General features: G+C 48.4%; 1 long non-coding RNA gene across 2 annotated transcripts; it reads right to left on the bottom strand.

Annotated features, from left to right (window-relative positions):
* Positions 1–5225: 5225 nt before the first annotated feature.
* On the bottom strand, positions 5226–11648 carry LOC133259122 (uncharacterized). 2 transcript variants are annotated; one of them, XR_009740269.1, is made up of 4 exons: positions 9900–11648; positions 9378–9432; positions 9124–9199; positions 5226–7640 (listed from the first exon to the last, which is right to left on the bottom strand). It is a non-coding gene; the product is annotated as an uncharacterized LOC133259122 (long non-coding RNA). The 2 variants fall into 2 exon arrangements; XR_009740268.1 differs by having other exon boundaries at positions 5227–6978.
* Positions 11649–11897: the final 249 nt, after the last annotated feature.

Genomic DNA, 11897 nt, shown 5'->3' with positions numbered 1-11897 from the left:
CAATCCCAGTTCCGGGCGTACACCCAGAAAAGGTGAAAACTCTTAATTTGGAAAGATACATGCACACACTGTTCACAGCAGCACGATTCACGACAGCCAGGACAAGGGGTGTCCTTAGTGTCCACAAACAGATGATCAGTTTAAGAAGGTATGGTACCATTTTACAGCAGAATATTACTCAACCATTAAAAAAAAGAACGAATCCCATTTGCAGCAACATGGAATGGACCTAGAAAATATCATAAGTGAAGTAAGTCAGACAAGTAAGTCGGAGTACATCGTGAGAAACGCTGGGCTGGATGAAGCACAAGCTGGAATCAAGATTGCTGGGAGAAATATCAATAACCTCAGATATGCAGATGACACCACCCTTATGATAGAAAGTGAAGAACTAAAGAGCCTCTTGATGAAAGTGAAAGAGGAGAGTGAAAAAGTTGGCTTAATGCTCAACATTCAGAAAGGTAAGATCATGGTGTCTGGTCCCATCAGTTCAGTTCAGTTACTCAGTCGTGTCCGATGACCCTTTGCGACCCCTTGGACTGCAGCACGCCAGGCCTCCCTGTCCATCACCAACTCCCAGAGTTTACTCAAACTCATTTCCATTGAGTTGGTGATAACATCCAACCATCTCATCCTCTGTCATCCCCTTGTCCTCCTGCCTTCAATCTTCCCAGCATTAGGGTCTTTTCAAATGAGTCAGTTCTTCAAAACAGGTGGCCAAAGTATTGGAGTTTCAGCGTCAACATCAGTCCTTCCAATGAATAATCAGGAATGATTTCCTTTAGGATGGACTGGTTGGGTCTCCTTGCAGCCCAAGGGACTCTCAAGAGTCTTCTCCAACACCACAGTTCAAAAGCACCAATTCTTCAGCCATCAATTCTGGTCCCATCACTTCATGGCAAATAGATGGGGAAACAGTGTAAACGGCAACAGACTTTATTTTGGGGGGCTCTAAAATCACTGCAGATGGTGACTGCAGCCATGAGATTAAAAGATGCTTGCTCCTTGGAAGGAAAGTTATGACCAACCTAGACAGCATATTGCCAACAAAGGTCCGTCTAGTCAAGGCTATGGTTTTTCCAGTGGTCATGTATGGATGTGAGAGTTGGACTGTGAAGAAAGCTGAGCACTGAAGAGAGGGTGACAGTATATGGAAGAACAATCCAGGTGAGATGGAGGCACTTACATCCAACTGTTTCAGTGTTTTGGGTTTGTTTGGTTTTTCCCCCACAGCTGCTTTCAAGCTCAAGCAGCAGCAACTCTTTTCTGCCCACCTGCTCCTGCATGCCTCCCCCACCCCCCCAGTACTCAGAACCCTGCTATGGCCCAGATCAGCCACATTGTGGGTTGTTAGGCCTTTTTAAGTTCATCTGGGGGCCCGCCCTGCATCCTCACAGCTTGTACAGAACACACGTTCTCTCCGATGGTCCACTTACAATTCACCTGAGAACACAAATCACGAAGTTGGCTCTGCCTGTATATGAGAAGCTGAGGCATCACCAAATGACATGACTCATGACCAAAGGAGCACAGAAACCACAGGGCACCGAAGAATCACAGGGCACTGAAGAGACAGAGCCATGGTAGTGCAGGTGGCGGGGCACGGGGGTTTCCCTGGACACCCAGGAAGTGTGGGGTCAGCTATGAAATGCAAGTGAGGTTCTTTTCTGATGTGGACCCTTTTTAAAGTTGAACTGAATTTGTTACAATATTGCTTCTATTTTACTTCTTGATTTTCTGGCCAGGAGGCAGGTGGGATCTTACCTTCCCACCAGGTATCAAACCCTTACCCCTACATTGGAAGGCAAAGTCTTAACCACTGGACCACCAGGGAAATACCTAGGCAGGGTTCTGACCAACCCCTTAAAGATGGGTGAAGAGCAACAGATACAGGATGAGTGGGCTGGTAGGAGGGGTCGGGGGGACTGACTTTGACCTTGGGGGAGCTTAAGGGGAGCTCACCACGTCCTGCGGCGCAGGGCACTGTCTTCCTGGCTTCCGTTCTTAGTGGAGCAGGTTCTGACTGTACATGGAGTTTCGTAGGGCAGCCACTGGCCCTGCTGCTTTGCCCCAGGCTGCCCAGGAACCTGGCTCCAGTTCCTTATGCCAGCTCTCTGCAGCAAGCCTCGTCTTCAGGTCAGTATGGCTCCAGAAACATCTCTGAGGTCTAGTCAGGGCCCAGGCCCTGCCCAGCACACCTAGGACCAGGACAGTAGGGAGAGGTAGCCAAACCTTCTAGCTCGCGCAGGGCACGCATAGCCAGGTGGGCGTGACCACTGCACCAGAGGGGCGGGGCTGGGAGCAAAGACCAATGAGGAAACCTTCACAAGAGGGCTTCATCCACGTGACCTTTCCCATCACGAGGATGCAGAGCTGAGGCTCTGCACCTGGGCGCAAGGGGCGGGCACAGGGCCAGTCAGAGTCTAGCTTCTCAGCCAGGAATTTGAGTCAGGGTCCTACGCTTACCGAGCGGGACCAGCAACTTCTAAATCTCAACTTTTCTCATCTTTAAAGTGGATATGACAGTACAGTTGGTTCTATGATCCAACAAAGGTGTTCCTAAAAAATCCTGCTCTTGTGGCGAAGCTGGGGCTGGGGGCACCCAAAAGCTAGTAAGGGCTTCCCAGGTGGCTCAGCGGTAAGGAATCTGCCCGCCAATGCAGGAGATGTGGGTTTGATTCCTGAGTCGGAAAAATGCCCTGGAGGAGATGGCAACCCACTCTATTATTCTTTCCTGGGAAATCCCATGGACAGGGGAGCCTGACGGGCTACAGTCCATGGGGTTGCAGAAGAATTGGACACGACGAAGCGACAGAACAAGAGCCAATAAAAATGGCAGCACTGTTTAACACGTGTTCTGTGGTTTAGACATTCATAACTACTACAAGTAAGTTTGGTGACTTACCTTGAATAAGACCTTAAGTTTGCTTGGTAAGTGGGTGTCGGTGTGTGGGCCGGGAGGGCAGGAGGCGGGCTATCTGAAATCCGACGTAATTCGTAGCACCTGGTGTGGATGGGCGTGGTTCCCTGTAGGCAGTGAACCAAGGCCGCTGGCAGTATTGGGAGTGCGTGCGCGTGTTGTGTGCTCCTATACCTGCAGACTCACAGTTCTGCCCAAGCTCCTCGAATCCAGCCTCAGCGGCCGCCTGGCTAAAACCTCTGTGTGGTCACCAGACACAGAATGTGCTGCAAGACCCAGGGCTTGGGCCTGCCTGGCCTAATCCTCCAGGAAAGACCGGATGAAACGGTCTGTTCTGGCTGGGTGACCCTACACAAGCCTTCCGTTGCTTCCACTAGACACACAAAGCTGGCATCCACATGCCTCCCTGGAGTGGAGCAGTGACCAAGCAGAACTTTGTGACAGGCCCCAGCTGGACTTCCTGGAAACCAAAGCTTTGGCTTTCCAGGCGGCTCCGGGGGCCTGGCTGCGGGAGGCTCTGGTGCAGATGGGGTGGGGGTGGGGGTCCAGCTTGAGGTCTTCTCCAAGCCCTCCTGAGAGCAGTGTCTGACCAAATCATTTCTTCCACTTTCCACTTTTAAGGTTACTGTTGGCCTGAGCTGGACTGGAACCTGAGCTATTTCTCAGGTTGTCTGAAAAGATCCAAATGTCCTGAAGAAGGATTTGGGCCTACCACCTGGAGACATGGCAGCCCAGGGCACTCTAGGCACCAGCTGTGTGTTGCCCTCCCCCGACCCTTACCTTCAGGCGATGGGACCTACCAGAGAGAGTTTGGTCATCAGTGATCCCCCAGAAGCAAGGTGCCAAGCCCCTCTTTTTCTCTGCACAGTGCCCCCCCACCAGATGGATGACTAATGTATCGATTCCTTAAACGAGGGGCCCCATAGGATTCAAGAACGTCCTGTGTGTTTATGGCAAAGCCCAGCTCTGTGAACCCAGCTCTGCTTCCCCACCCAAGAGGGGGCATCACTGGTTGTGAACTTCAAGATACTCAAGGTATTCAACACATCAGGGTCCTTCACAGGGGGCAAACAGTATAAGGGTGAGGCCAAGAGGACCCCATTGGGACCGACATAACTTTTGGGCTGGCAAGAAGAAAACTTGTGTCTCCAGACAGCAACAGGACTTACCAGCCTCCCCAGTGACCCATCACCAACGGAAGCCTCCTGAGGACTGCTCTCCCATCCAGCTTCTCCCATGTGCACATGGTGCTTCTCCCATGTGCACAGACTAGTCGTTGGTCTTCTTCCCTCTGTTCCAGCTCATCTCCTGGCCCCCTGCCAGCTTAACCTTCCTAAAAGATACATGTTCACTTTTCTCCTTGAAAACTTCAGATGCCAGTTTGCACAGGGCTCCCAGCTGCGCATCCTGCCTTGATTCCCATCATCCTGCTGCCTGGGGCCCCCAATCCAGCCAAATCTTGCTCCCCTCTCATAATCACACATCCACTCAGTCCAGTTTGTTTATGTCAATTTCCAGCCCCCAAGTGTCCCTTCAAGAGTAGTGTCAGCAGGAAGGATGGTGAAAGCTCCTGAACATCCTCTCTGAGGACCGCTGTGCAAAAATCATCACAGTCATCTTTTGCAGAATTCAGAAAATTAACAAAAGGCTTGCAGCAGTCAGGGAGTGTTTGCTAGTGGGGAAAGGCAGGATCTCAGCAAGAATGGTGACCTTTATGGTGTTGGAACTTCACTTACTCTCATCCCCCACTCCCCAGTATGCTTGAAAACCAACAACCTTCAGTCCCCAAGAAAACGCTTGAGCCCCTTGCACTGCAAGGAGATCCAACCAGTCCATCCTAAAGGAAATCAGTCCTGAATATTCATCGGAAGGACTGATGCTGAAGCTGAAGCTCCAATACTTTGGCCACCTGATGGGAAGAACTGAGTCATTGGAAAAGACCCTGATGCTGGAAAAGATTGAGAGCGGGAGTAGAGGGGGACGACAGAGGATGAGATGGCTGGATGGCATCATTGACTCGATGGACGTGAGTTTGAGCAAGCTCCAGCAGTTGGTGATGGACAGGGAAGCCTGGCATGCTGTGGTTCATGGGCTCACAGAGAGTCAGAAACAATTGAGCAACTGAAGTGAACTGGCAAAAGGGGGTCAAAACCCTGTTCTCATACCTGTCTGGTGGTTCCCTGGAAGATCCTGCTTGCAAGACTTGACTTTATTTTGGAATATTACTCAGCCATAAAAAGGAATGAAATTGGATCATCTGTAGAAACATGGATGGACCTAGAGACTGTCATACAGAGGGAAGTCAGTCAGAAAAACAAGTATGTATTAATGCACATATGTGGAATCTGAAAAAATTGGTATGGATGATCTTATTTATAAAATAGAGACATAGATGTAGAGAACAAAGGTATGGCTAGCAAGGAGAAAGGGGAGACACAGGTGGGAGGATACGGCAGGTTGGGACTGACGTGTACACGCTACTGACACTGTGCATACAACGGAGGACTAATGAGGCCTGGAGAGCACGGGAAATGCCACTCGGTGCTCTCGGTGACCTCAACAGGAAGGAAATTCACAACAGAGGGGACGCATGTATACACAGAGCTGATTCACTTCACTGTACAGCAGAAACTAATGTTGTAAAGCAACTAGACTTCAATTAAAATTTTAAAAAAGAAACAAAGCCAAATAAATTCTAAGTAGCAATAAGCTACAAAAAAAAAAAAAAAAAAAATGACTGGTCTGTATTTGACCCGACTAGAAGTTCACTTAGTGAAAACAGTCTCTTCCGTTGCCTCCTCGCTGTCCCTGACAAGACCAGAAGCCCTCTCAGCTCAGGGCTGTTGCTACCGCCCGGTGCATCCTGCCCTGGATCCACGAGCCTCACTCCCCACCTCCTTCAAGTCCTTGTTTGCACGTCGCGTTCTCAACGAGGCCTTCCCTCATTGTAAACTGCACCCCTGCTTCACTGTCTACAGAGCACTTAATACCTTCTATTGATAACATACCATATACTTTATTTGTATTAGGCTTATCATCTGTTTCTCCCATGAGAAAGTAAGTTCCCATAAAGGCAAGATTTCGGGTGTTTTCTTCAATGTACTCTCCATCACCTAGTAGAGTACCTGGTACAAAATAAATGCTCAGTATACACTTACTGAATGAGTAAGTGAAGGAAGGTTTGGGAGTGGGGAAAGTTGGTAGAAAGGTGGGGCTTCTTGTGAAGCTTGGCCTGTAGTTAGTTGTGTCCAACTCTGTGATCCCATGGACTGTAGTTTGCCAGGCTCCTCTGTCCATGGAGTTCTCCAGACAAGAATACTGGAGTGGGTTGCCATTCTCTTCTCCAGCAGATCTTCCTGACCCAGGGATCGACCCCAGGTCTCCTGCATTGCGGGCAGATTGTTTACCATCTGAGCCACAAGAGATGGGAACTTATTTGCAGGAGAAATTGGTCATTGAGTCTTGAAACACTTCCAGGGATAAAACCAAATCCTTTGCTTTCGTCAGCACCTCCATGCCAGGCACACAGCACATTTCTGTGGATTTATTTGAGACCAGAGTCTGGCCTTTCTCCAGGAAGTCGTAAGAATACAGAAGCCCCCAGGAGTCCCCATGAGCCACTGAAGGTAGATGGGAGTGATTATGTCTAAAGGAAGTTGACTTATTTTTGTTTGGTTTTGTTTGACAAACAATCCCTTCAGAAGTGATATTCCAAATAAACAAGTTCCCTCGGAGGCCAGTGTGCATTTCAGCAATATTCCTAGAAACATCTTCATGGTCTGCAAGTTTTTTTATTGTACACAACAGCAAATTTTCACTTTTGCAAAGTGGGCTTATTTTTGCGAATGACCCAAAGTTTCTTAAAGCAAAAATCTAGGAAGTAAACCAGCTGAGAGGATTTGTAACCTACTGAATGGGTCAAGCGTGTGTTTGGAGTTGAAGGTCGGGTGGTCACTGCTTTGCACAGTTCCTGCTCCGATCCTGGTGGTCTGTCCACTGAGCTGCTGCTGCAGGGTCCTTGGCAGTGGTCAGCATAATCCTTTGGTGTGGATGGCTCCCTGGGAGGATGAGGGACACAGAGGTGGGGATGACGCCCAGACTCCGGGGGTGGGGGTGGGGGGCGGTGCTTTGAGGAAGCAGTGTGTGGCAACGTCCCTTGACAAGCCTCAGCAAGGGCTTTTGGTGGACAGAGGAAAGCCTGTTGGATTCTGAATCAAAACCCAGTGTTTTTAGATGCCCGTAACTTCCTGGTTTGGGAAGTTATGTGGTTGACCATATCTCAGGGGGGAGACAAGGTAACTCAAGTACCCCCCATCTCACTTCCTTCTGCATTTTTTCAGTCCTGCTCTGTATTTCCAGGATGCCCAAAGTCTTCTCCAAAAGATGCCTAAGGACCAAGGGGAATGCTGCAGAAATGGTTTCCCAGGCTGCCATCCGTGCTGTCTCAAAGCTGTAGCGGGGCAGAGGAGTGCTAAGACTTTCTGTTTCTCCCTTCTCAGGGTTTCTTAATTGGTGTCTTTTTATTTTATTTATTTATTTTGGCCACACTCTGCAGCATGCAGGATCTCTGTCCCTTGATCAGGGATTGAACCCAGGCCCCCTATGTTGGGAGTAGGAAGTCTTAACCACTGGACCACCAGGGAAGCCCCTCAGACTTTCTTTTCTTAAAAGATTAGGTCTCCGGACCAAGATGGAGTAGATACACCTCTCTTTATTCTTCCTATAAAGTACAAATAGAAACCCTGGAATTAACATGTAATTTTATTTATAAATTTACATTTAATAATAAATATATTAAAATATTTAACATACATTTTCCAAATTAACATCTAAATATTTATAAAATAAATGAATTCTATATTTACATATGTACTCTTAGACCACATAGAAAGAAGAAAGACCATATAAATAAGATAAATACAATATATTTCTTTTCTTGAGTTTTATAAATTTTGTTTGGTTGAAGCAAAAATTATAACATTATTCAATGAGGTTCTAAATGTATAGAGAAGAAATACTTAAAACAATTATATTTTAAACAAGGTTGAGTGAAGGGACTTAGTGGGAGGTAAAGTTTGGGTACTTTACTCAAACTGGTAAAATGTCAACAGCAGTTAACTGCTATAAATCATATATGCATAATATAATATCCAGAGCAACAGCTGAAACAGCTATACAAAGAGATATACTCAGAAACACTATATAAAAATTGAAACATGACTCTAAAACAGATGTTCAAGTAACCAATACTAAGATGGGAAAATAAAAGCAAAGAACAGAAAACAAAAAATAAAAGGGCAGACTTAGGCCCTTCACATACCAGAAATTACATGAAAGTAAATAGTTGGTAGCAATTAAGAAACTTAAGTGAAAGTTGCTCAGTCATATCTGACTCTTTGGGACCCCATGGACCAGACAGTCCATGGAATTCTCCAGGTCAGAATTCTAGAGTGGGTAGCCTTTCCCTTCTCCTGGGGATCTTCCCAACCCAGGGATCGAACCCAGGTCTTCCACATTGCAGGTGGATTCTTTACCAGCTGAGCCACAAGGAAAGCCCAAGAATACTGGAGTGGGTAACCTATCCTTTCTCCAGGGGATCTTCCTGACCCAGGAATTGAACCAGTGACTCCTGCACTGCAGGCAGATTCTTTACCAACTGAGCTATCAGGGAAGCCCCCGGTTCAATTCCTGGGCTGGGAAGACCCACTGGAGAAGGGAGAGGCTACCCACTCCAGCATTCTTTGGCTTCTCTGGTGGCTGAGACAGTAAAGAATTCACCTGCAAGGTGGAAGACCTAGGTTCGATCCCTGGGTTGGAAAGATCCCCTGGAGAAGGCCAGTATTCTGGCCTGGAGAATTCCATGGACTGTATGTAGTCCGTGGGGTTGCAAAGAGTTGGACATGACTGAGCGACTTTCACTTTCACTCTCCTGCATTGCAGGCGGATTCTTTACCAGCAGAGCTGCCAGGATGATTCTACTTAAATCACATTTTCTAAATGATAAAATGAAAGAGCTTATCAAGGGATAGGAATGATGAGAGGAACAGGGAGACCTTTGTGGTGAGTGGAAGGTTCTGGGTATTGGCTGCAGGGAAGGTTACACAAATGCACACATGTGATAAGATGGCACTTACGTGCAACACAACTGTATCCATGTCGAAGTCCTGATTTCCACATGGTTCCATTGTTGTGTAAGATGTTACCTTTGGATGGAACAGGATAAGTGGTACCCAAGGCCTCTCTCCACCATCTTCACAGCTTCCAGGGAACCTACAGTTACTTCGGAAGAGAAGGGATGATGGCTGCAAAGAGCTGTCTGGATTCTGACATCAGGTCTGATATGCTCTGGGGTGGGAACTGTAGTGAAGTTCCAGGCTCCTGCTCTTACGCTTCCCCGACACCCCCAACACCCTGGCCCACCTGGCAGTTAGAAAACTATCATTTTCAAAGTTCTTACAGTTTTGGTCTTCTAAGGAGATATGAAGTTCTCTTAGGACAAAATGCTCCTTTTCCTGGGGGTGAAAAAAAAACACTTTAGGCTGGAGACAGTAAAATTAAGAACCAGCTGAGGAAACTGAATGTAATTTGGAAAAGACATGGAAGTTAGCATTTCTCTTAGTAAGATGAAGTGAGTGTGTGTTCACAGCATGGCGTGGTTGTTTTCTGTGGAGAAATGTCTTGTTTTGGGGGGGTGTATACTACATGGTATAAGTTCCAATACTTTGGCCACCTATTGCGAAGAGTCGACTCACTGGAAAAGACCCTGATGCTGGGAGAGATTGAAGGCAGGAGGAGAAGGGGACAGCAAAGGATGAGATGGTTGGATGGCATCACTGACTTAATGGACATGAGTCTGAGCAAACTCTGGGAGATGGTGAAGGACAGGGAAGCCTGGCGTGCTGCAGTCCAAGGGATCGCAAAGAGTCGGACACGACTGAGCAACTGAACAACGACATACAACATGGTGCCTGTGGATGACCTTGTTCTTACAGCACCAGGCATACGGTTTGCTGTTTCCAAGAAGACGGCATTGAACAGAGAGGAGGATGGGAAGGACAGGTGGGCCTGCTTCTCCCCTGGCCCGGGAAAAGAGACAGGGCAGGAGGGCCGAGTCAGACTTGCCATCTCACACATGATGCTGTTTATGACAGAAGATTCTAGAACATTCCAACCCTGGAACCATACGTTCTATGGGATCACGGTGGGCTCTGTAGCCAATCCGCCTGGACTCAGAGGTCAGCCTCTGCCCCCATGCACTGTGGAGTCATGGCTCAGTCACTAACATGCCCACGCCCTTCTCTGCAACTGTTCAGTGGGCACAGTGACAGTAACTGCCTCAGAAGGCTGTGGGCATCCAAGACTTAGGGGAGCTAAGTAAGCTCTGCAATTTTATCCTCCTCCCAGTGTTCTGGGGAAGTCTCTCAAAGGCCCAAGGATGCACGACTTTCTGTGTCGCCTGGGAAGATGGTTTGGGGCCAAGAACTGAGCTTGGAGTGGGCGGGCGGGGGAGTGCTGTCTTCTCTGTGAGCCTCCTGTCTGCTTCCCTGGACCCTGCGGCAAGGAGACGGCCACCTGGAGGCTTCCGATAGTGGGGGCACATTCTCTCCAGCTCCGTGGACCCAGCGGGTAAGCTAGGGTAAGGAAAAGGGGCCCTGGGTCAGGTTTGGGTCTGTGGCCTCAGAGCAGCTACTCCTGAGAGAAGCTGAGAGTCCCTTTCTCTTCCGTGTGTGCTCAGGCCACAGCCCTTGGCTGTCTACTGCACAGCGTCATCAGAGGACTGGGTCTTACTCTCTCTCCCCCTCAGACTTTCTCTGGCAGCCCTGAGTTCCTGGCCTTTCTGTGATCCCCACCTTTCCCATCGCCCTCCACCAGGAGGGAGAGGTAAGTCCCTCCAGCTTCCATCAGCCACACGGCCCTGCCCACCTTTGCAGGACAGGGTAGGGACAATTCCACAGGTAACCTCCCTGGAGGAGGGACAGAGGCAGAAGGTTTGCTCACTTGGACTGTATGTGCCTCATGAGGGGAAACGTGTCAAGTTCTTTATCAAGGCTTCTCTCCTGGGTACCCCCTTCACTGACTCCCAGGCTCTGTGGCCCTGAGGTTTGGAGCCTGACCAGCACAGACACAGCCCCTGAAGCCGTATGTTTTACTGGGAATTGCCAGAGAGAAAAACCATGGCTCAGACTGAATTCTATTTATTCCAGTGGGCTCGCTGCAACAAAGTATCTGTTGTTGCTGCTGCTGCTAAGTCACTTCAGTTGTGTCCAACTCTGTGCGACCCCACAGACGGCAGCCTACCAGGCTCCCCAATAAATAAATGAAAAGATGCTCACCATCATTCATTATTCAGTTCAGTTCAGTTCAGTCGCTCAGTCGTGTCCGACTCTTTGCGACCCCATGAATCACAGCATGCCAGACCTCCCTGTCCATCACCAACTCCCAGAGTTCACTCAAACTCACATCCATCGAGTCAGTGATGCCATCCAGCCATCTCATCCTCTGTCGTCCCCTTCTCCTCCTGCCCCCAATCCCTCTCAGCATCAGGGTCTTTTTCCAATGAGTCAGCTCTTCGCATGAGGTGGCCAGAGTATTGGAGTTTCAGCTTTAGCATCATTCCTTCCAAAGAACACCCAGGACTGGTCTCCTTTAGGATGGACTGGTTGGATCTCCTTGCAGTCCAAGGGACTCTCAAGAGTCTTCTCCAACACCACAGTTCAAAAGCATAAATTCTTCGGCACTCAGCTTTCTTCATGACCACTGGAAAAACCATAAGCAAATCAAAAATACAATAAGGAATCACCTCATACCAGTCAGAATGACCATCATCAGAGAGTCCACAAACAACAAGTGCTGGAGAGGGGGTGCACTGCTGGTGGGAATGTAAATTGATACCACCATTATGGAAGACAACATAAAGATTCCTTTAAAAACTAGGAATAAAACCACCATATGATGCAGCAATACCACTTTTAGGCAT

The sequence above is a fragment of the Bos javanicus genome, chromosome 13 (assembly GCF_032452875.1).
Source record: "Bos javanicus breed banteng chromosome 13, ARS-OSU_banteng_1.0, whole genome shotgun sequence".
In the NCBI taxonomy this organism is placed as follows: domain Eukaryota; kingdom Metazoa; phylum Chordata; class Mammalia; order Artiodactyla; family Bovidae; genus Bos; species Bos javanicus.
Note: the sequence above shows the minus strand (reverse complement) of the source record. Positions and strands in the feature narration are given on the sequence as shown.